We start from the raw sequence: 25,243 nt of genomic DNA on the forward strand, positions 1-25,243 counted from the left end.
TAATCGGCTGAAGGTGGATGCAGAATACCTGAATTGGCACTGTTACTCTGAAGTTAAATCCAGCATGCTGGACTTAAGCAAAAATTCTTCAGTGATGAAGAGTTTTGAAAATTGTTCAATTTGAAAATGGAAACTTTCATTTCAGCCTAATGTTCTGAGGCAAAGTTTTTTACTTATTTTGAATTACTTGGCATCTTAAGAATACATTTGAATTGCACCTTAAGACTACATTAGTTACATGAAAGCACACTGTAATTTTGTTACAACCTGTAATTCCGCAGTGTTTTTTTTAAATCCATGAGTTGTCTTGCAAAACAGCTTGATGCAAAACAAGCCCAGAAATTATCCCCCTTCCAGGAAGAAAATTTCCTTATGAAAGACATGACATTTTAAAAGTGCTTCTAATAACAATGATCAAGACACTCTGAGGATTGGAAGGCATAGATGAGATTATTTGAAAAAAAAGTCTTTAAATGCAAGATGACCACTTCATGTTACTGTAAAATCAATACGGAAGAATGAAAGGAATGCTCAGCAGAGCCCTATGGCAGTAGTTATTTGAATGATTGAACAGTATAAACAGTGTCTTTGTGTTTATGGTGCAGATTTCCTCTTTCTGTATATACACAACGTGTGCATTGTGTGGAGATGTGAGGGAGAAGTAGGCAAAAGGTCCAGAGGGGTACGGTGAGGGATGGGAAAGAAAGAGGGCATGGACCAGATACTCAGCTGCTGTGCATGATGAAATCAGATGAGAGTTTGTAGCAGCTCTGTACTGGCACTGCAGACTCCAGAACAGAACCCTGCAAGTCAAGCCTTAGGTGTGGAGAAGAAAGAGGACTTCATGACAAATATGCCTTTCCAGAAAGAAAGGGAATCAGAGCTTTGAAGACATTGTGTGTGTGCACACGTGTGTGTGGAAGAGAGAAGGAAGGAGGGAACTTCTGGCTATTCTTTTTTTCATTGTTATTTTTATGCCACAACATGTGATAGTTTTTCTATAAGCATGTTTTTACTGTGCGGTTGATGTATTCCCATGAAAATGCAGTTCTTCCAAAAATATTCTGCATTTCTGAAGTGTTTTATGGTTGATTGCTGCATCATAACTTTCATGTTTTCATAACCTTGTGATCGGTCTCTGCCCCTGCATTACACCATATGTTACCCTTCCCTTTCTTGTTTATTTTCTCTCTCTCTTTTTTTTTTTTTGTTGTCAGCTGGGAAAAGAGGGCCTACTGCCGGCAGCTTTGATTCTGCCAGCACTGGAGAATGAAAAACTCCTCTTCTACCTCCCTTGTGCTTGGATAAGACAGGTTGTGATGTAGTCTGAAGGTTGTAAGAGAGCGTAATCTGCTTACTGCTTACTTAGCAATTTAACAATTAAAAATTCTGAATGGCCGATATCATAAGTCCTCTTAAATGCTAAGAAAATCCTTTTTTTTCCCCCTTGAAAACTTTCAACTTTCATTACCTGCCCTCACTTGAAATATTTTGAACTTGGCCTGAAAATCACTGCGGGCCAGGCTCTGAAATGATTTTCCCTACCAGTTGTGTGGTAACTGCGGTTTAGTATAACACAGATTTGTGATGTGACTGCTGAAGTGCTGGTGAGAATGACTGAAGGTGTATTGGAAATGCAAATTTTACAGTGACTTCTGTACAAATCATCATCTGCTATTGCTTTACAGTGTAGTTAAATAGTGCGTCGCTATTATTGTCTTTTGTTATACTAATCTGCTTGGTTAGGTGCTGCCTTCTGATCTGCGTCTGCAACTTCATCAGAAAGCTCACTGGAACGTGAGCAATTAATGAAAATGGGAACCTTTCTCAAAAGAGAGAAGGCTGGATGGTTTCTTTCCACAGACGCAATGCTTGAAGAGCTTTCTTGTGAAGCCAGAGGGGTTTTTTAATATAGTAATTGCAATAATAGCAGATAAAAAAATACCTGTTGATAGATGAGCTTAATAGTGTTCGGTAGTGTTTGGGAAATGGGATGCTTTAAATGATACATTGTTGTTTGTGGTACTATTTACCTTCTTTGCTGCATCTTCAATACTCTTGAGCGTAAGCAGTTTTCAGGACTTAACATGTAAAAACCATGCCATGGTGTGTGGCATTCCTCTGGCTGACTACTGAGTAGCAGTTTGCCTTGGGCAAAACGTGTTGTATTCTTGATGAAAAAAGTGAGAATTTATCTATATGTATTATCTTAAAAATCGTTCCAGATGAACACATAACAAGCTTAACATACATTTAAAGCAAATCACGCTGAACTGATTGTATGAGTTGTCAGTGATGAGTAACAGCTCTCTGGTGATGATCGGTTGGGAATTTTGCAATATTTCAGAGTATATAAATGGCGTAGCATTTTCCATTGCGTAAAAATTCTGAAGACCTGGAGGGGGAAAAAAATCTAAACCAGAAGTAATAAGAATCAAAATAGGCAGAGGGCTATCTTACATAGCTCAAACTTACATAGCTTAAACTTGACAAAATTCTGCACCAGTCCCTCAGTGTAAATAAGTGTTAGCCTGTGTTACATGGTCATTTATACCATGTAATGCTCTTCTAAGCCATGACCACCAGGTCAGGTGAATTCCACTCTTGTGGCCAGCTGATGGAAGTTTGCTATCTTGATGGATTGAATACTTGCCAAAATAATTCATTCTATGTTAAATTAAAGAGAGAGATTACTGGTAGGCAAAACACATCTGACTAGTGCCATATGTCTGAAGATAAATACTCTGAAAAAATAAACATATATAATTGTAATTAGGCTGCTTGCAGCCTATTATCCCACAGCCTTAGCTGGGTTCTCCCAGTGCTAAATGGAGAGGGCAGCGTGTGAGAGCTGGAGTTAGGGATTTTTCTGCAAGTGGCATATTTCTACAAAGCTCTCTCACTTGAACAGAATTAAGTGCGAAGTGCTGTTTTGATTTAGCTTTTCACACAGCAATGAGTAATGAATAATAAAAGCTGCTTTTTTTTTTTAATCCAAAGAAGGAATGAGGGGGAAAAATGCTTTTTAGAGTTTTTCAGTATTAGATGTACTAGATACTGTAAGTTTGATGTTGCTCCTGTATGTTCGTTGTTCGTTAGCTGTTTTCCCTTGATTGTGGTGTTGTTAAAGATCCTAAAACCACAGCACTATGTAGCTCATGTAAAGGATATGCAGATTGTTAAAAGGAAAGTGTGAAGTACAAATGGGTTTTAAAAATGTTCCCATTTGTCTTTATTCTGGTTAAATTAAAGCTGAAGGAGTCCCTTAAAACCCAACTACTTGACAAGCTTCAGGTGTGCAGACTTGATTACCATCTCTAACTCTTTCTACTGGTGGCTGTTCAGACATTTTGAGCTTCTGCGGGGGCTGTCAGAAGACTCTGGCAAGGCTCCTGAGACTCTGGGTGTCCATCTTCCTTACAAATGCTGGAAGGTAGAGTTGGATTATATATCTTTTCTCAGCAAATTGAGATGTGCAATCTTGTGTTAACAGGTGAAGCAATTATCGATGGTTAAGCTATGAAAAAAAAGAGCAGCAGCAGCGGGGCAAAGAATATACTGTAATGCTTTTTTTAAAATGCAGAACTTATTGTGAAATCTTTATTTTTTTTTTATACCTGTCGTCTTGTCATTTTCTTCAAATGTTAAGCGTGAACTAAAGATTGGAAAATGTGAACATACTGGAAAGGAAGGGATGCAAAATATTGAAAAGACATTTAAAACTAGGATAAAATATTGCTTAATGTTTATAGAAAAAGTGTGGGAAGCTGAGTATTTTTGTATATAGTATGTTGATGTATTTTACAACACTGCATATAAACTATGGGAATGTCACTGAAACTATGCAGACATAGGCCAGCTGAGTAGCGTGCCTATACTTTCCTCTCCTTTCTATCATGTGTAGAAAAATGCAGCTCTTCCTGAACTCACCCTCTATATTGCACAGGCTTGTATCTTTTGCTAATTTTGGCGAGAGTTTTGGAGAGAGAGAAAATGTGGGATCAAGCCCATTTAAAAAAGAAGGCTGAATTGTGGAAGAGAAAATGGCCACATAGGTGCCAAAAGTAGGTGTCGACAATAGATGTAGTGACTGCTTTTATTATATAAAATAAATCTGGGAAAGAAATCTAATACTCTTTCATATACACCTCTGAGGCCTTTTAGGATGCTGATATCTGATGGAAGTTTTCCTGAAGGGTGTTTTGGACAAATTCTGTTAATAAAGGTTTTGGGATTAGGGTTGTGGTTTGAGGGATTTGTGAGAGGGAGGGAAAGGAAAAGACTATTCAGTCAGAAAAAAGCAACTATTTAATAATATATGAAAACAAAAGGTTGGCCTAGTGGGTGTATTGTGGACTTTAGAGAGAATGGCAACCATCTGTGTGTATGAATCTGCCCCCCCCCGTGCTCCCTCCTCCCAATACCAGGCTGATAAATCATTTTGAAGTCAAGTGCCCGGTACATGACATAAGTTTTGGGAAGAATGAAACATCGCACTTAACAGCAAGGAAGACTGAAAGCCTTTCATGAACCGTCTGACAAGTGCCATCTTTAGTAGTGATGTCTAAACTAATAATGCTTTATACCTTCCCTGTCTCATGTTAAAAAAAAAAAAAAAAAAGAAAAAGAAAAAAAAAGATTCCAGGCTTTGCTGCAGTACAGCAAATAATTGCTGGTTGCGCTGTGTTCTGACAAACACTCGCTGCAGACACGAGACAGAGCAGTGTAAGTTTTGGCTTCCTAAGTTGAAATTGTCTCAGTGTTGGATTACTGCTTTGCAAATGAGCAACGTTTTTTTCTTTTTTTTTTCTTCCTGTGGTCTTGTGGTCTAATATTAATACATTTTCAAAATGGAAACTCAATGAATTAGATCATTTTTCCTCAGTCTGTATCCCTTGGGATATCTAACCTATGTTGCTTGTTTTAATTAAATTACCACATTTTCCATATGATTAAATGCCTGAATAATGAAGACTTATGGGACTCAATTTTAATGCACCATACATGAATATGAGCAACAAGGGGAAACATATGATTTTACTCTAAGTGAAATTTTTTAGTAGCAAACGTTTCACCTCATCTCTTTTCAGATCAAATGAAAGTTGCAGAACAGTAAAATAGAAAATGTGGTATCAGATAGTGGTGTTCAATGGGTGGGAGCAAATATTCTCTGAAGAAAATAGGCTGATGGGAGAAAACCAGAAAATGGTGTAGTGTATTCTTGGGACATGCCAGGCAAACATTTTCACAGTTATTGTATAGTATACTTTGGGTTTTGGGGCAAGGGCCACTAACCATATAGTCAAGGTATGTCTTGGAGCAATTTTAAAGGGACTCAGTGTATTTTTTCATTTAGAGTCGCCTGGGGTTTAAATCAGGACAGGATTTGGCTTAACATGGATAGGTACTGGGTATCTAATCTAAAACCCACGCCAGTCATCTTTAAGCACTGAGCAGTAAATACAGGCAAGAAGTCAGGAACTTCAAGTCAGGAAAAAATGCATTTAAAAGTCTATTTAATTTTAGTTGCAGGGGAAGAAAGTACTGCAATTTGTTTGCTAGGTAAGCACATTCCTACTTCACTGTATTAGGCTTGGTAGGGAGAAAGTGTTACGTGTGAGGATGGAAGTGGCATAGACACCGATCCTTGCATGAGGTGAACTCAGTAGCATTGCAGAAATACTTGGGTATAATGCAGGAATAGCTTCCTATCCTGACCTTCAAGCTCTTAAATGTCTGGCTTTATTAAATTTTAAAGGCTGATAAGAAGCTGTAAGCAGCTTATGAGGAAACCAGACTGTGAAAGGAGAGAATAGAGGTGTCTGTCCTATTAACTGTGGAGACAGTGTCAGTCTCTCATCTTTGGTATAGCATCGCTGACCATTTATTTTATTTTTTTTTGTTAGTTTCCTTCCCTGCTTTTAGTGATTATAGAACACTGTCGTGGCTTATTCAGATCAGATGTTTTGTGTGAAGACATTTTTTCCAGTATAATTTGGGAGCCGCTGTCTTGACTGCAATGCAGTCATCTTAATTTTGGCTTTCTTACTCCAGCAGAACTGCAGGATCTCAAACCATCCTTTTACCTTGTCTGTGTCCTACCCTAACTACATCCAGGTAACTTCTTCCTCTGTTTCCAGATGACTGGAACTCCCAGCCTACTGAATATTTTTTTTTTTTATATATTTTCCCTAAATGACTGACCTCACAGTTGGTACCACAGTTACTTTCATTCCATTTCTAGCACTGTAGTCTGAGGGTCTTGGACTGGTCTCTTTTCTTCTTTCATACTGATCTACCAACTGATAGTTCTTTCCAGTTTTTAGTCATTAGGAAGTTCTTGTTTTGTAACAAGCTGATAAATGACAATAAATACAAAACAGATCTCTCAGACCTTGAGAAATTTCATTTTCAACTTTTGTTCAAACCAAGATTATTTATCCATACAGCTAAGTGACATTTAGTCATTTCTTGATGTACTTTTCAATTTCTGCAGTCTTCCCTGTTCTTCAGCTACTAACTCTTCCTGCAATGCGCTCTCATTACCTGGAGGATCGATTAGCTTATCAAAGAAAGATCTGTCTTATAGTGCCTGTTTTTATTAGACCCATGTTGTATTTGATGAAATTTTTCAACTACTTTTGAGTGTATTCTTTCCTTGGTTTTTTTTTTTTTTTAAAAAATATCTTGCATACTGTTGAAGCCAGGCTTATGTGTTTATATGTTTATTCCTTCTCTGTCCTTTTTAGCTATAACCACTCCACTGGTTGTTTACAGGTGTAATTTCACTGCTGCTGTGTAATTTTATTGGCATACTAGATCTAAAAAGATTTCAATTTCTCCAGTCTTTGAAGGAATTGAAGACAGGAGGAAGTTTAAAGGATTAGGTAAAAGAGAAAGGGATAAAGAGGTGCTGCGTTGTTTTTCAAATCTGAGAGGAATTACTGCTCCGTAGCCTGGCATTTCAAGTCTTCTCTGAAAAAGGAAATGAAGAGAAAATTGGTGATGAACAGACACAGACAGACTGAAACTGTTGAAATAATTTTCCCAAAAGATTGCCCCATATTTTTGTTCTTACTTTCGTGTGGTGGTTCTTTGAGATGCATAAGGTTTGTTGTAGTTATTTTTCAACAGGGGCTGTATGCCTTCTCCCTGAGTGTCAGTGATGATAAATGGACCAGGTAGATTACTTCTGTTCTGGTATGGCATATCCTGAGTGTCTTGCTTTGATTCCTGCAGTATTCTTATGCTTAGCTTCAGGAAAGATAGCTAATTTTCTCCTTCTAGATTTCTCTTTGATGTTTCATTCATGTTATATGAATGTTATAAATTGTTACAACAATTCGTTAAGAATTCATTTTCTTTCCTGTGGTGGAGAGAGTCACTGCTGTTGTAATACTTACTCGGAATTAAGTTCTGCATAGGACTTCACTACTGTGATGTGGTGGGGTGGGCTAGGAAAGGGCATTTTTCATTTTCTGCTCTCCACTTGCTATTAACAGGTTTGTTGGATCAGTCACCCTCCTTTTCTTGCTCTTGTTCTCTTTCCATACAGCTCACACTTTCCTTCCCACAATCTGTCATCCTACTTTCCTACCAAACAGAAAAGAACCATTTGTTATAACTTTAAAAATAAATGTTAAACAACCAGGAGTAAAGAAAGTTAACAGACAGCCAAATAGTTTTCACTGATGATCTTTCCTGATCTTTGTCCCACTGCATAAATAAGGGAATAACTAAACTACCACCACATTCAGAGATGAGCAAAATGCATATGTGAATGTTTATTAGCTTTCCACTTCAGAGATTTATTTCCCTACTTGTTTAAATATTTTGAGAAACATACTGCAGCATTTAAACATGAAAAGCATACATTTCATGTAGCTTTCCAGTTTCTGCTCTTCTATGGATGAAATCAAAAGTATTCTGGCCTTGAAGCATCAGCAGTTCCAGCCTGACCTCTGGATGCCTACTAAGCAGTGGTGAAAGAATTTTGAGGAGAAAAAAGTGTGTTTCATAGTTGCATTTAGTCAAAAGACGTTGCCGTCCCCCAGGTTTCTGCATCTCCACAAAACATACCAGTACTAATTTCAAAGCCAAGATTTAAACATTCCTTCAATAGGTAGTCACTGAGTCAAAAGTTATAGTTGATTATTTTAAGTAGAGAGGACAGCATGGAAGAGCTGATCATGGAAGATAACTAAGTCATTCATAGGTGACTCAGTTGGATTTTGGTATAAGGATTCACTGAAACAGATGAGTAATTAGTTTAAGTAAAAGAAAGACTTCTTTTCTTAAAGTCTGCTCAACTGGTTGAAGAGCTTAGGGACACAAAAATTAATAGCAAGTAGGGAGAATGTCACTGTTAGGATTGGTGAATAAACATTTCAATAAAGGTATTAGAAACAGTAACTCAAGACTCCACAAGAAGTTAACAAAGGGATTAATGAGTTTAGAAAAGCTAAATCTTGGGTGCTGGGTAGATTTATTAATGGGATGGTTGTCTGGGTTTTGGCTGGGATGGAGTTAAATTTCTTCCTAGTGTTGTGTTTTGGATTTAGCATGAGAAGAATGTTGATAACACACTGATGTTTTTAATTGTTGCTAAGTACCTTGTCAAGGACAACTGTCCTCTGCTAGACTGGGAGGGAGCACAGCCAGGAGAGCTAGCCCAGCTGGCCAACGGGGTATTCCATACCATGTGACGTCATGCTCAGTATATGGATGGTAGGCGTGGTCCAGGAAGTAGCGATCGCTACTTGGTTATCGGTCAGCGTGGGTGGTGAGCAATTGCACTGTGCACCACTCATTTTGTATATTCTATCATTATTATTATTATTTTCCCTTTTCTGTTCTATTAAACTGTCTTTATCTCAACTCACGAGTTTTTCTCACTCTCACCCTTCCGATTCTCTCCCCGCTCCACCGGGGGGGAGTGGGGGGAGTAAGCGAGTGGCTATGTGGTATTTGGCTGCCTGCCAGGTTAAACTACGACAATGCTATGAAACTATTACCTGCTGTATTAGACCTAGAAAGTTCTTCAAATCCTATGACCGTCTGCATGGGAGAGAATTGCCAGAAGCTAGACTGTTTCACATCTTGAGAAGGAAAATGGAATCAGTTGCAAAATATTGTTTAGCTATTTAAGTATAGTGATATCAAGAGGATAAATAGAATAAATATGAAGAGCCGATGGAATAGGGATTGACCAGAGTATGATTAAAAGTGCATACATGGAAATATTGTCTCCGTTCCTAGTAAGAAAGTTATTGTAGCTTAATGAGAGGGTAGCAACTAGCAAAGACTTTATTAAAAAGTTGCTGTCATAATGGAGATGAAGGCAAAACGCAGAGCGTGGGGAGGTGAGGGCTGGACATCTTTCACCCAAGACGATGAAGGAAATCTCAGGTAAATGAAGTCCCAGGTCCAGGTTCCCAGAATTTTTCATAAATCTCACAAATTGAAAGGGTCCTCATCAGTTACCTCATCAGTAACAACTTTAGTGTCTGCCCTAAAGAAAGTGAAAATAATTATTTGAGTATTACTCTGCTCTCAATAGTAGTCACTGCCATACTCTTCCACCTCCCTTCAAAAGTTGATTTTGAGCAGAAAGGAAGCCTTTCTGGCTTCTTGTGGGTAGCTGTGGAAAACTAGTTTTTTGTCTGTTTTTCATGAGGCAACCTATTTTATAGACAGTATTCTAGATCCTGTGTATTTGGAATGACAGATAATAAGCTGGCAAATGTTGGACTTTGGGAAAGGAAGTACAAGATTGGAGGGAAATTCATTGTTAGAGCTCTTCCCGCAGTCAGTTTTGGGGCATACTTTTTCTTTTTAAAGCTTTGAGGGACTTAAAATGTGAAGGAAGAACAAAGTACCAGGTAGAAAGACCTGGGTGGTCTTGACAACTAGACTCTTCAGAGACCCAGTAATACAGATTGCGTATCATGGATGTAGAGACTGTTTCTGAAAGTTTTAAGCCATTTATGCGATGAGGTTATGGAAAGAGTAAACAGCATTCTAACTTACAAAGCACAGTATTTCTAGTAGAAATATGGAATAATTTTAACCCCCAAATACATGAGTCCTGACGTGCAAGACTGTGCATAGTGCAATACCACATACAATTCTAGTCACCTATGTCTGTGAATTAAAGGACACACAGCAAAAGGCAAGAGGAATATTAGGGGAAATGGAAAGTCAGTTTTCGGTGACTGGAGGGCTTGATTTGTTTGCCATGGCAAGCAATGGCTGAAAACAAACATGAATTCCTGGTATTGAAGCTAAAAATATTTTTTTCTATAAGAAAACAAGTTGTTTTGTCCATGAATAAATCAAATTAGAAATTAGAAGATTTATAATCATTACAGAGAGATTTTTCTGTCAAAACTATTAGTTCTAGGGTAGGCTGTGTGTGCTTAGTTCGAGTTGCATGAGATTGTCTAGACTGGACTCGATGACTCTAGTCATAGGACAAGTTGAGGTCTCCAGTGTTTGTGGATTTTCTTAAATGTAGCTCTAGGCTAATGTTAGTGGCATGTCTGTTCTTTCTCGTGATTCATTTCTGTCTTCTGTTGTGTTTATATTTGCATCATCAGTGACTCATTCGGGTTTTTTCGTTCAACAGGATATTTTTCAATGTATTGGGTGGAGGAGGTATAGGGATTACTGAATGTGATGTTTGCTGGGGACTACCTCCCAAGATATGAATCGACTGCCAAAAATGTAGGTACTTCAGGAACATAGTCATCGCTAGTATGTCTCTTTTTCCAAACAGAGGGTTCAGTCTTGACCTTCTAGTGTAAACAACCAGAAGAACTGTAATTTGTTACTTTGGAAAAAGCTCTGTCCTACAAACATTTATCCTCAATAATAAACTATCCCAGAGATGAAATAGTAGCATAAACACGTAAGGTAATTGACATCAGGCTTCTGAAATTCTCACCAGCAAAATATCTTAATACAAGTAAATGTCTAATATTCTTAACTGAATTGTTTTCTTCTCTTTAGCACTTGTGACTCAAGAGACTGCCAGCATAGCTGGTTATTGAGTTGGGAAGGTTTGTTATAAATACTCAGAATAGAAATTTCAGTAAAATGGCTTTTTCCTGAAGAGGGGAATGTTCACTGTATTTTATCTATAAAGTTATACTGATGCAAGCTGAGAATAACTAAGCTGATCTCAGTGGAGTGTTTAATAAAAGAGAGATGGCTAATTTACAGATATGCAAATGTGGTACCTGCAAGGCTTGAATATTTCAAACAATTTGTATTGCCTTCTCTGATTCAAAAGCCTGAGAATTGCTACAGAAGAACTAGAGTAATGCTTTCAAAGAAGGTTTTCTAAGCAGAGAAAATAAACCAATTGAACAAGAACAACCTTTACACAAACTGTCTAAACACATCAAAATCAAACCGAAAAAGGTCTCCTGAGCTCTCTGTTAAACTTCTTGTACTTCACCAGTGGGATTTATAGTACTGCAGTAATACAGGAGAAGCACATAAGCATGAGTTACTTTGCCTCGGGCAGACCTACTTAGTTTAACCCTGTCTCACTCTACTCCCAGGTTCAGACATCCTGCCAGATGGGTACCCTGACATCTTGCTTTTCTTGCCCGGGTTCTGTGTAGCTGAGTTGAGAGCTCACAGTCTATACTGACATGAAAAAATATCACTGCAGATTTTTAAAATGGGAAAAATGTGGGTGGTGGGGGAAAAACATAGATATTTCAGAGCATAGGTAATCTTTCTGATGTTAAAAGAACATTACTCATAAACATTTGCTCCTAAAGGAGTAACTTACCTTTATCAACTTTTCCTCGGGAAAAGAGGGAGATCTGAATTTAGTCGGAGTAAAGGCTAAATTTAGAAGAGGCCTGATATTTGAATGTGGTCTGCGTAGACCCTGCTGGGGGAAAATGAATGTGGCTGGCTGTTTGCTTGAGGTATTTGCCAGTTTTGAGCAAAGAAAGAGAATAATACCAAAACTTCCTGTGGCCCTGCTTCAAGTGTGACTCTAATTTATTTTGATCTGGGCTCCTTTTTCATTTGTGTCTCCATTGACTTTGGTCTTAGAAGTTGTGTCTTTGCATGTCTTCAGTCTTTGCTGTAAAGTGACCTCATGAGGTCTGGTAATTATTTAATTGTGCTTGTCTTTTTTTTTTTTTTTGGTGTTTCATATTTCTTCTGTTTATGAAAATAATGGTGATAGTACTTATCTTGCCCTTTCCAAGTAGCTTTGCAAAGCAGATCCAGGAACAGGAAACTGGAGCAGCTCTGTTTTGAAAAGTGAATTTTGTCAATTGATACTATTTGCCATCTGCCTTTTTTTTCCCAGTGCTTAGAATGAACCATTGCATTACACAAAATTACAATAGCTTCACTCTGCAAAGCTGTGCGCAGTTTTGTTCATGTAACCATTAAATGAGTAGTCTCCTTCGTGCTTGCTTGACATTAGAAGTATATTAAGTATATTAAAAGTATATGTCAGCATTTAGAAATTCAGGGCAAAAATAGCTGAACACAAGATGGGAGGGCTGAAACTTTTGAGGGGGCTGGGGACGGAAGTTAAATTACTGCTATGGAGCCCAGGGCAAAGAAAAGACTTAAAATTATGATTCTTGAGTATGTATGCAATTTGGTGCTTAGGAATAAATGTTTTCAGGTATCCTCAATCTGCTCTACCGAAAGCCCTGGATAATCTTTTTAGTAAGGAGTAGGAGTTGGAGATAAATGCAATGGTTAAGACACAGTTGTTAACTCCCAGTAGAAGTCTTTTGAAATACTCTCTTGGTATGTTAGAGCTGTTGAAAGTTCATTTACTTGTATTCGGTCACGCTGGTGTACTTTTTACCATACCTTTCCAGTATATTTTAGCTAGAAGGGCAGAGTGCTGTCTGGGCTTTTCAAGTGTCGGAAACTTGTGGTTCAGAGACCTTTCTGTCACTGGGGTCTCTGAGAAGAAAACACCTCAGTCAAGTGTTAAAATGTGGCTTAACATATAGCTTGTTCTGAAAATCACTGTCTTCTAATGTGACTGAAGGTTTTGTGTATTTCATGGATTTATATTACTCTCCAAGCAATCGGGGAATGCGGGTGTTGTATCACTAGGGGAAACTGGGCTCATGGTTTAATTCTCACTTTTACTCTGTACATTGTTCGTGTAAATTTATTAAAGTAGATTCTTCAAAGGAGCACCATGTGTTGAAATCTTTGGTGATTTTGGCATCTAATTCCTTCTTAAAAATCTTACCCTCTATGTCCTTTGGAGCCCTAGTTTTGTTTCACCTGTAAAGGGAGATGGCACAAGGATGCTTGCAGTAGAATTGACTCCAGTATGAATGAAGCACTGAGACACTGAAACAACAGTGGTGCTGCTTGCCGCTGAAACATGATGCCAGAAAGCTAGCTTTCACTAAGATGCAGGTGGAAAAGAGCCAGAGAGGAAAATGTTGCTAAGTGAGTATAATGCTCTCTATATACACACACTAGATTTTGGCATGAACTTGGACAAGGAGAAAACAACTGAAGTCAAGGGGCCATACCAAAAGAGGAAAGGCATTATACTGTGACTAAGGGACTATACCTCAACTAAGTGGTTCAAAACCCCTAGACCCTCTGCCCACCTCCCTATTGCCACAGCTTAGCAGAGAGGATATTTCAAGTAGTCGAGAACATGAAAAGCAAAATACCAGCTTTGTGCAAGAGGGAGGTAGACCTGAGCGATTATTTTGCTGGCTGCACAGCTATTTAAGCTATAAAGCAATGATGGGATTGGGTTGTTCTTTTAAATAAGGCTGAAAGCTGTTCAGGCAGCTGATAGTCTGAGGGTAGGGCTGAGGGGTACAATCTCCCAGCAGAGGCGTATGATGTCAGTCTCTGCTCAGTTAGCAGCTAAGCCTTCTCTAGAGGGCTTAGGCACTGCTTTCTGAATTTTGGAACAAGACAGATCTCATTTGCTATCTCAGTTAGGGCCCTTAAAATAGGTGTAACAAAGTTTTATGTTTGGTTAGGGGCAAGGAACTAGCATGCCAAAAGTACTCTTGAGTCTAGGATGATAGAAAAGGATTGTTGCTATTTCTTACCTATATAAGTCTTGGGAAAGCCAGGATGTTGTTAAACATCAGAGGGAACCAGATCAGACAAAACTCCCTAACAATTGCTATTAATATGCTGCGCAGAAGTATCCTATTCTATGTGAATTGATTTGCCATTGAAACAGATCTGGGAATAACTGTGGCAAGTCATCCTGGAAAGCGCCATTGGAAAGCTCCACAACAGAGCAAGTTGTCTCTTAGGAAAGCAGAGAGAGAAAAAAAAAAATTCAAAGAACTACAAAAGATCAGTCAGTCTCTAACAGTTTGGGATGAGGGAGAAAATGAGTAGCTCCTATGTGGTGCTCTCATCTAATTTCTGATTTTTTTTTTTTGTTGTTGTTGCTGGAGAGTGGATCAGTGGTAGTTAAGGGCTGTTTTCCAATAATATTAATGAGGTTATATAATTTAAAAATGCATTCCTGAATTCTGTAGATTTAATGGTTTCTAGGAATTGGGGCTGTAAGCCTGTTCCCATGCTGAGATGGAGAATGCCAAATTTAAATTATACTAGTTAAATGTGCAGTGTCTGAGTGAGGGAATTCCTGAAAATCTATACATGGCTACTGTTATTTTTTTGAGAAGTTTTAGATTTATTTAATATTTGTAGGTAGTTGATTATTTTCCTCTTGATCTTCTGAGAGCACTTCTTCAGGCTTGGACATCTCCTTACCCTCTGGGGATGACTCCTTGGAAAAGACACTGTATGAAATCAGATGAGCACGGGGCAGTAACGCTGGGTCAAAGATTCAGATTCGTGGGTAAGTTCATGCCATCTGCTTGGAAAGGCTTTCAGAATGTCAACTGGAGGTTTTCCTTGACCCAAAGCACATGCTTTTTAATTGAAGTAACAAAATCGATGAGCGTTCACAGACAAAATGAATGTATTAGAGATGTACCCAGTTTTTGTTGTTGATCTGTATACAGAAGACCTACAGGTAAAGGGAGCTGACAGAATATACTTCAATATACTTGTTGCATCTGTGGGTAGTCACTGATTTTTTTTCTATGGTCTTCTTACAGCAGCTTTCATTAACTATATGCCTGAAAAATTTACTGTCAATGGAGGTGGATTTAATTATGCATATATTTATTTTGTTTAGATCTTTGCTCTTTTTTATTGAGAACTTGAGAGAATACTATTATTGAAAAATAACTTTAGGGCTACATTTACAGAATTTCTGTGGTGCCGTACCTCGTGATCTATCAGACAGAGGCACAATGACATATTATTGGCAAATGCTGCATACATGTGTCCTCTTCTGTAATTGCTTTCTTGCTGTGATAGTGGCTCCACATATAGTGCCTATTGCCTGTGCACTGAAACTTTCACACTGGAAGAATCCCAGGCCTGATTTATCTGAGAGTTCTGGCATGTCAAGCTTCTTCCTTTTTTTGGAGATTATGGCACTTGAAATAGGGACCCATCTGTCTCCTAATTATAAAATCTCCTAATTGTAAAACAAAGGAGTAGGAAAAGGGTCTCCAGTTGTGGAGATGGCTTTGTCATGATTCCCCTCTTTCAGCATGTCTTTAGCTTGCCATCTTCTCTTTTCTGAGCAAGACACGTAAGATAAGAAGTCATTGCTGTTTTTTCCACGTTAGCTTTGCATCAAGATACGGTCTTTGTTTTTATGTGAACTCTCAGGATGTTGAAGCATCAACTTTTTTCTTGCATGTTTCACTTTGAAACTCTATAATAAAAATATTTCCAGGATTGCATTTTCATTTAACTTGCTGACATTAGTAAAGTTTGAAGATACAGTTTGGGGGGAGGGGGAAGAAGCCACATTTCTTTTGTGTTTTGTTAAGATTTGCTTTTGTTTTGCTTATTTTAATGATCTCTGCATTTAAAGGAAAATAATGCAGCCACAGTTTGCTTTCATTTTTGGAAGATCAAAGGATAGAACATGGACCTCTGTAAACAGAAAACTAAATTCTTCCAGAACCACAGAGAATCTGCAGTGAAGTCAGACAAACTGTTCACCTTTCTGTGTGTTTGGCTTGTCAGTTGATCATCCCTATTATTGTGTGCATCTGGTATCTGAACTAAAGAATAACTCCCGTTTGGTTGTAGCAGACTGTGATCCTAATTACAGACTGATCCTTTTGACTGAAAACTGACACTCAGTGTAAATTTGTTACATTTGTGCCTATTGCAGTTCCATCAAGTCTGAAGCAATCATGAAGAATGAAAATAGGGTAACTGTTACCATTGGAAATTAGAGGGGAAAACCAAAGAGGAGCATTTAGCTGGCTTTTGATCTTTCCATGATATTTACCAACTGAAACTTCTTTGAAAATGACATGTACAGTAAATATGTCAGGATGAACACAAGATAATTGGCATGAAACTGTTCTAGGTACTTCACAGAAGAAAACTGGATTGCATGCCAACTCAGCTGTTTTTTTGGTACTTCATTTTCCCTGCTATTTGGCCCTGCACTGTTGCTCCTCCATCCCACACTGTGCACGTTTCTGCCCCACAGCTGGAAGGAAGGCTGTGCTACTTCCTTCTCCCATAAAAGCATCCCCCCTGTGCCCCACAGAACTTTGGAAAATGCTGGCTTTTTCTCTCATCTTGAATTCAAGTAATGTGAAATCCAGATTGTTTAATCCTGATTTTTACCTATATACAAGAGCTATGTATAACGCACGTGGAGAAAAACAGTAATATAATATCTGTCACTGTCTGAGTTGCTTTTTCATGTCTGTTCCATGATGGCACTGTAACAAATAACCTAGGAGAGCTTAAGAGATTCTAATTTTTTTTTTTTTTTCTTATGAGGAGATTGTATGTATAGTTGTGGAAATCACTGGGACAACATTTTTAGTGAAGTTCTCATCCAGCCACAGAAAAGATGTCCGAGGTAAGGTGTTGCAGTACAAGTTCCCATGCATACTCTTGATAATAATAATACTGCTAGGTCTGGAAGGATTATGTGTTGGCCACTGGATCCCTCCACTAGGCAATTCAGTTCCCTGCTGGGGTTACATGCCTGGCTATGTCTGCCTGTTGTTCTGGTGGTGCTCCCATAGCTGTAGCATCTAGGTTCCTGAAAACTCTCACCTCTCCCCTTTTACTTGTGGTTTAAGTACTTTCCAAGCATCTTGGCTGAAGCACCAAACATGACGAAAAGAAAAATATGAGCCTTTACATATAAGCTACCTCTGCTTCTTACAAGCTCGGAAATGGGTTGCTTTATACTAGGTTTGTTTTCTCCTTAACTTTGGTGTCAGGGCTCTGCCTTTGTATGGATGACTTGATGCTGCTAAGTTGATGTAATGCAAAACTGTGATGAAGCTTTTGATACAAGTGTCTGTTAGCTGCTCTTGCTGGGAGCAATGAAAAATGTCTTTGCTGCCAGTGAAATGCAAGTCCAAGCCCATTCCTAAATGCAGACCACTTTCCATCCTCCTTACTTGTATGTTTGCAGCTCTGGGTTCAGGCTGAGCATTTTGAAGAAGCCGAAACAGATCCAGTCTCTTGATCATCAGGTCTGGATGAATCGTTACGGTACAGTCTACCAACAGATAGCCTAAGTTTGCCTTTTGCTAAGCACAGTTTAGATGCTTTAAGCCAGAGCTACAACCAGGCTTTTGATTACCAGTGTGGATAGGAGGCATGAAGTCACAAGTGGCATGCCTGAGGCTGCTTTTTAGCAGACTACGGGGACATAGCTATTAAGTCCTTCTGTGTGTGGAACAGAGCTTTGAACATGACATGGGGTCCCAAAGTGCAGCCTGCTGGCCTCACGGAGTGTCTGTTGTGGTCCACCAGGAATGTTTTTAACCGTGGTTTCCCTTAGCAGGACAGCTGATCTTTGAAGGAACAAGGATAGAGTCTGTCCTAGGGTAGCAGTCTGTGTGTGTGAAGGGAGTGAGAGCCATCAAGCCCTTGGGGCTGAGACATCCCTGCAGCCATGTTACATATCACGGACTGTGCTGCCAGCCCTGATTCATCTGTTACTGCAGAAAATGCCCTAAGGGATGGGAAAGGAAACGCCTTCTCCCGTGCTCATAAGCTCTGGAGAGAAAAGGAAAAGGGCGTTGGAAATCTTCCTGCCTCACTTACCCAGCCCACATACAGGTGCTGTTTGTGCTTGGACAGAGGAGTGCTGCTGCAGAGCTCAGCACTGCCTGAGCCATGCAGGTGCAGTGGTGGGAAGGGTGAAGAGGGGGATGCTGTACGTTTCCCAAAAGGCTTTTTGAACCACCGGCAGGCAGGACATCAAATCTCTGGGCTGTTGAGTCTAAAAGATAATCTCTGAGTAGTGCCTGGATACTGAACTGGAACAATGAGATAACAGAAAATGAAATGGATCATGGAAAATATAACTGGAAAATACTGGTTAGATCATCTAATTCATCAGCCTTTCAAAGCAGGATTGTTCTCAAATGTATTTTCTGGTGCGTTGTCCAGTTTTATTTTAAAGAAGCCCATTAAAATGTTTAAACTCCTGATTACCGTACTTTAGTTTGGAATGAATGTATGCTGCATGATCTCTGTGACACTGCTGCATAATTTAGATTTCTTGCCATGCTATTAATAAATCTAGACAAAGACCAGATGCAAGCAAGCTGTAGCTGAACTCAAGAATCTGTGAAAGCTGGGCTAACCTCTTTAACAGTATAACATATGGCTGTTACATTAACACAGCCACTTTTTTTTTTGCTAAAGCTAAGCAATTTATTGAAAGCATGAGGAAAAAACCGAAGAACAGAAATAAAGCATGAGGAAAAAACCTAAGAACAGAAATAAAGCATGACCTTTGATATGAAGTCTTCCCCTTTGACAGTTACACCATTTAGTATAAATCGATGGGAACAGACATCCAACCTACTGTTACAATTTTATAGTCTACACTTTTGTTTCTCTCGGTATCTCCTTTTTCATTCTTTTCTACATTTAAGTCGTAGAAGAATTTTAGGGAAAGCATGTATAAACCTTATGTGGCTATATATTTGAAGTGTTAACAAGCACAAGGTCTTTACAAATGGCTACCATCTGATAAAGAAATGTTACGTCACAGTGTAATTATTTGTATATTTTGAAAAAAGCTGAAAAACTTCTAGTGGTGATCTGTAACCTTTTGTGTTTCGTTTTGGAAAACTGATCCAATGGTGCGTTTCTTAGTGGAAACTGGTAATGTGTTATAATGATAGCAAGACAAGCAATGGGTTTTTCTTTATGGCAATATAGAAGAATGCAATTAATGACTATTTCATTTGCATGAATGAACAAACATAATGCAAACATATGTGAAATGTTGTTAATCCTTTCTGAGAGGCTCCATTACTTTATCTTGAGAATAGCCAATTACCAGCAGTCTCTGCTTCTTAACTAATTGTACTTTTCCTCCACAAGAGTGCTTGTGACAAATCTCTGGAGAGAAGTCAGAGAAGAATATTTTTCTAATTTTTTCAGACTCTTCTGATATGAGTATTTGTTTTCAGTATACATATAAGTCATGTTCCATAGCTGGCCCCTGGCTTCACCCCAGCTCTGCCAATGCAAAGCAGTCAGAAGCAACCTTAATCAGGTAATTAAAGATTTTCCCTACTGTGAGTGCACAGAATGCCCAGGGAGAATAGCAAGGTGCGGGTAATGCTAAAAGCTTGCAATGAATCCAGGTGTAGTTGAAGCCTGGCCAAGACAGGGCCAGGCCATTGCCATGGTAGAGCAGCCTCAGAGGGTCTTTGGGCAGCCAGCCCAATGTAGAGTTTTTCTCAATTTGTGTTGGTCCAACAGCTCTAGGAAGGGGAAAAGGCAGGGCTCTGACAAGGGCTGAAAATGTTACAAATGAGGTTTTGTGGTGGTTCCCCCCCCCCCCCCCCCATCACAACTGTATCTTGACACAGCTATATTCAGATATGGCTCAGCTCATGAACTTCAGACCATTTTTCTTTAAAAACAAAGGGAAGAGATTAGCATAGATTTAAAACAAACAACAAAACCATAATTGTGGATGTTGGCTTCCTTTTGAGAAAAACTTGGGACAGTATAAGGTTTCCAATTAATCAGTATAGTTCTGTGTAGTCAAAACTGCATGCATCTCATTAGTTTTGACTAAATTACATCGTCTTCTTGGATTTCTTCTGAAAGTTGTTGGTTGAAAGCCTCTTGAAATCCTTGTTAACAATATTGTGGAATATTTATATTGCTCATGTTCAGAGGTTGAAAAATTTAACAACCTATTTTCTGGTTAGTTTAATAAATAGTAATTCCCCTGATATCATTTGTACTCAAACATACAGTCCTAGGCAGTGCTTTCATCGTCCATGAGGCCCAAATCTGTGGTTTTGTGATACGAAAAGAATACACTAATAATGGATTTGAGACCTTAACATAACATTGAAATATTTTCATGGAAACTAAATTATTGAAGTAAAGAAGTTAAGGTATTTTTATTTCAAATAGATATTTCCAAAGGAAAGTAGAATAACATTGTGTCTTTCATCTTGTTTTCCATTCTACATTAAAATAATGTTTTTATTTTTGTATACATAGCACATACTATTAATAAGCCATAGTTTATATCAAGTATATATAAAATTGAAGGTAACACGAGGAATTCACTTTGCTAGTTGGCAAATAAATTCTCAACCTGTATGTAGATAATATGAGGCATTTTATTTTTAAAGGTAAATGGTGTCATTTTAGTATTGAACACGAGAGAGAAACCAAGCTACAAAATAAATTGATTTGTTCAAAGATGGTTATCCGGAAGGGAGAGTACCAATGTATAGAAGTATGACTTTTTCCTCTTCCTATTCATTCCCTGGCACTCAGGGGACTGTCATGAGGAAAGCAACTTTGTCACGTTTCAACTGTTCAGGTCATTTGTCCAATGAATCTCATCCCATTTTTATTACGCTACGTAATTGCTAAAATCCGTATTTGCTTTTCCTCTGTTTTGTCTAGAAGATTTCTACTTGTCTCCCATCTTAAGCTGCACAAATGGTATTAGTCTGACTTCCTAAACACAGCTCCTGCCCTTTTCCCACTGGGATTCAAACAACTTGTCCATTTCTTTCTCTTCCTCTCTGAAGTAATTTCAAATTCCTTGTGCCCTTTAAGATTATGACTATTTCTTTATCCACAGTAGTGGCTAAAAGTCATGTAGGCTTCTGTTTTCCTTTCACCTTGCCTTGTGCGGGGTTTTTCTTGTTTCTTTTTTGTTGGTTTGTTTTGTTTTGCTGTAAATGCTTACTTTGCCAAGCTGCTTAATCTACTAATGTCAGTAAAGAAGAAAGATGAGTGTTTTTTTTTTTTTTTCTGAAACACAGTATTAGGGTGTTTCATGTGGTTTTCAACTTCAGCTCTTACTCTGACTGTTCCCTTAGTGATGAGTCCCCCGACAGCTCAAGTAAAATCTCCTGCTCTCTTCATATGTGCACATCCTGCTTTAGGAATTTCTTTCTTGCCCCAAATACACTGTGCAAAGTGAAACAATTTCAGTATAGAGGGAGATTATATTCCAATTTAGCCTGTGCCTGGTTGTTGGGGATATTACCTGAAGGGTGTGGGTTGGGTTGGCTTAGCAAGGTGGCTAATGAATGCTCCAATGACTCTTCTGTTGTATAAAGAATGATGCTACTCACATGTGTTTTATGTTAAGAAACAACCTTCCCTTCCCCCAATCCAGGAGAAAAATCCAAACAAATAAAGGACCATGACCATGTGTGGCTTTGTAAGTAAAGGCCTTAAGACAGAGTTCAAAGTTGTGAATGTTGAGCAGCGAGAGGCATCCTGCTAATTCAGGTTGCCTAAAGGCTGGGGAAGCATGGGATGGTGTCTCTGCCAGGTGATTACAGCTTGAAGGTGTGATACTGAGCACTGTATCACTTACAACCCTTTGTAGATTGAGGTAAATTTTTATTTATGTAGACTTCTAGGGTTTTATGTCATTCCGGTTTTGTTAATTTATGCCCCAGTTAAGGAAAGGTCTTATGCACATGCTTCAGCTATCTCTGAGTGCTTTACAAACTGAGATTTTAAATAATAGCATCTGTGGAGCAAGGAATTCTCTCAGCTTCCTGCAAAATGTGCTTGATAAGTCATTTCATGTGGCCTATTTTAAGGACTTTGTGTTGGATTAATCAAATTGCTTTGTAGAGTCTCAGAGCCATCTCTCCAATTAATCTTGTCTATGGTATTTGGAAGAAGTTTATATATTCATTTGGGCTTCCTATGCATTGCTTAATGAGTTAATATATTGTCTTAAGTCGAATGAACATGGTATAAAACAGCAATGACATTATTTGGCATGTCAACAATTAAAAAGTAATAGGAGAAAACTATCAAACTCAGTTACTGTGATGATTAAGAAAATCCAGGGTTGGAGTTGGCTGTTAGTATGTAGTGTGCTTACCATAGCAGGAGAAGAGATAACAGGCTTCGTTGCAGTAAGATAAAGTATAATATTAATCAGAAGACTCTCTTTGCTCAGCAGCGTAGTTTTGTGCTACTATTTCGCAAGGCACTCAACAAATAACTTCTCCACACAGAGGAACTACAGAAGAACAGCGACAATGTCTGCATGTTATAATCTGGCTTGCTAATTGGTAGGTAACTACCTTCTGGCACATTTGCCCAGTATGTCACCTGCAAGGTAATTTAGAAGCGCACATATCTGATGCTTTGGAAAATGATTTTTTCCCTCTCAATTGGATTAAAAAAGAGGGCGGGGGATAGAGCACAGCACTGAAACACCTGGGAATCCAACATCTGATCAAAGCTCTTCTGCGAGCAAGTAAAACTAGTTTTTCTTGGCTGCAAGTTAAGCATGTTAAATGGTATTTTTCAAGTCTTTTCCGTTCCCTCCTGATGTCATCTTTAAATCTGGTAATTCATCCTTAGCCGGTGAGGCAACATTATTCACAAGAGGAATTTATTCGGAGAAGGCTTTCTCATGGCATTTCCTTCCTACCGATGTTTCCCAGTGCTGAGCGCACTGTTCACGCTCCTGGAGCCTGCGGACAGCTGATGGCTGGGATGTGCTAGCCGCAGGGACGAGGGCCACACCAGGAGTGCCTGGCTCCTGGAAGTGCCTGGTTTCCTGGGTGCCATTTAATTCATGGGAGCCCAACTGGGTGAGCGTATCGGAGCTCCACGGAAAGGAAAGGAAAATGTTGTGATGTTCTGTGTTGTAGTGGCTTTGCAAAGTATAAATGAGAAATGAATTGCTACCTGGATGCTTGGGGGGAAAAAAGTGTTAAGAACAGTAGAAGGCATTTTTCACAGAAAGCATAGAAGAAAAATATATTGTTTCTTATGGTTTTAGTGTCATCCTTTGTAGTTATGTAACTTACAGATTTACTGCATTTCATTGTGTGCAGCTTAGGTAGATGTAGCGTTTCATCTTTCACTTATGAGAATTTAACGAATTGGGATTTAATTCAGACCTACTAACGTGGTTCCCCTATGCTAAATATGAAAGTTTATTGGAAGCACATTTCTTTAGGTTTAATCATGGAATACTGGGTACAAGTAAACATATTAACTACATTTGTTTGTTATAATTATATGGTATTTAAAAAACACAGAAGTAATGTAACTAGATAGATATCTTTTAAGACTTAATTACAGAATTGTTTGTGTATGCCAGTTAGCAAAGTATGAGTACAGGGGTTTAACATAACGAGATGTCTGGAACTTGCCTATATGTGTCATTTAGCTAAGTTTAAATAATAATCACACAGTTTAGAATTAAGTTTCTCTGAAATGGGAATATAAAATCTGCTAGTTGGTGGTTTCCAAATTGAAACTCTTGAATAATTTAGCTGGACTTAAATTTGCTTTCCCGTTTTCTGTCATCTTACTTTATGAACTTACTTTATGAATGTCTAAGAAACATTTCTGATGCCATATTGTCTAATTTTCTCTTTCAAGCTGAAGTCCACTAAGCATCTTTCTGGGTCCCTACACTTGCTTTATTGCCCGTATGCCTGCTTTGGTCTAAACTCTCAATCTTCTAGTGCACAGCTAAAACAAGGGAAGAGCTGTTATGTGTGTAAGTGTGTGCAGCAATAGAGATTTATGATTGTTGTCTGCATTCATATAACCCTTAGGAAATCCCATCAATTACTGGAATTCATCTTTATCATAAGGAGAATTCCCCTCTCTCCCTCACCGTTCTTCTATCCACAAACACCCTTTTCTCTTTAACCTTGCATTTTGTAACAGGGGATTTAATCTCCCTTTCTTCACCACCTTGTCCATCACTTTGCTCTTCCAGATCTGCAGACCATGTCTTCTGCTCCAGTGACGTAACTCTTGGTACCTTGCCAAGTGTTTAGCTTAAGCTGGACTGCTGAAGTGATGACATGAGATTTTCTGAGTAGCTGTGATATTTATCCAGGGAGTCTGCAGTCTGTCCCAAGATGATGTACTTCAGTTCGGACTGGCTACCTGACATCTCATGATACATCGCAATGTCTCAAGTAGGAATTTGGAGAAGGGATGTTGGACTTCTTGGGTGGTGAGGGAGCGACTGTGCGACAGATCTGTGGCAGCAATAACATCTTCTTTGCCAGAACACTCAAAAAAGAGTTGGGTGGCTGGTATGAGTGGCACTGAGGTTTTAAGTTTGTTTTTCATCTAGATATTATACTTTTATGGATTGCTGGTTAGCACATTTTGAATGCAGAACAGCTATTAGTTTTATGAACTGGTAGGACATAAGGACAGCAGGCGTATATTAGTGTTAGATTATAGATGCTGTTTTTCTTTTTTATGCTATGCACTTCTAGTTAGTTAGAAAAACACATTTTTATTTAATTTCCTGTAAAATTTCTTAATTAAAAAAAAGGCCTTTTTGAGATCCTATAAGTGCCTAGATAACTTGCTCAGCCAGATTTTTCCAAATGTACTTACTGCTCAAGTATTCTAACATTTGCATAGTTTATGCACATCATTACATTAGAACATACATTAGAAAATGTAAGGATCTTTCTCATCTTGGCTGTCTGGATGGCAGATGAATTTTTTTGTGTTTTCATCTGTTTTCATTAGCATACCCAGCTTTCAATATGATTGCTGTCCAATATGTGTTGTAACTTGCTATAAATAAAAAAACCCCAATCACTCTGTGTTATTTTTGCTATAAGAATAGGAATACCAAGAGAAGGGAATTCTCCCTGTCCAT

Source organism: Calonectris borealis, chromosome 4 (assembly GCF_964195595.1).
Source record: "Calonectris borealis chromosome 4, bCalBor7.hap1.2, whole genome shotgun sequence".
Classification (NCBI taxonomy): domain Eukaryota; kingdom Metazoa; phylum Chordata; class Aves; order Procellariiformes; family Procellariidae; genus Calonectris; species Calonectris borealis.